The sequence below is a fragment of the Corvus brachyrhynchos genome, unplaced genomic scaffold, assembly GCF_000691975.1.
Source record: "Corvus brachyrhynchos isolate BGI_N302 unplaced genomic scaffold, ASM69197v1 scaffold1013, whole genome shotgun sequence".
Taxonomy (NCBI): Eukaryota; Metazoa; Chordata; class Aves; order Passeriformes; family Corvidae; genus Corvus; species Corvus brachyrhynchos.
In genome coordinates this window covers 17999-18571 of record NW_008236958.1, presented here as the reverse complement: position 1 = coordinate 18571, position 573 = coordinate 17999, and the positions used below count along the sequence as shown (strand labels likewise).

Sequence of the window (573 nt, the reverse complement as noted above, 5' to 3'; positions counted from 1 at the left end):
GGCAGGCCATCAGCCTTGGGTGCCCAGAGCTTTTCCGAGGCACATCCCATCCCTGCAACCGGTGCCCTCGAGGGCAGACCGTGGCACTTGGTGACAACAATCCTTGACGAGGAGTCTCCTGTCTTTGTGGCAGGAGCCCCCTGAGACCAGACTGCAGGACTTGCTGACCTGTAGCCTTCCTGAGGTTTCTCTGTTACAGGGGCCTTCAAGGCACAACTGCACGACTTGTTAACTAAGACCTTTCCTGAGGCATCTCTCTTGAAGGTGCCCTCGAGGCCAGACTATGGGATGGCGGGCAGATTCCTTGGCCTGTTCAAAGAGTTCAGGGGGAAAAAAATGAAAGGCCTTGGAGCTGCCCCAGCACAACCGCCCGAAGAGCTGGAGCAGTTCCAGCCACTGCAGGAGGGCGAGTGACAGAGCTGGGCCACAGGGCTGATGGTGGCAGCCAGCTTGGCGCCGTACAATCCCACCTGCTGGGGACATGCTCATGGACAGGACAGAAAAGGGGCCAGGCCAGACCCCTCCGCAGCAGCCAGACCCCCTGGCTATGCCGGGGGAGCGCCGGGCTGGGCT

At 60.7% G+C, this 573-nt stretch overlaps 1 protein-coding gene across 1 annotated transcript in view; it reads left to right on the top strand.

Annotated features, from left to right (window-relative positions):
* Nucleotides 1-573, top strand: part of LOC108445229 — a 14589-nt gene that overhangs the window by 5236 nt on the left and 8780 nt on the right. The window lies entirely within an intron of this gene.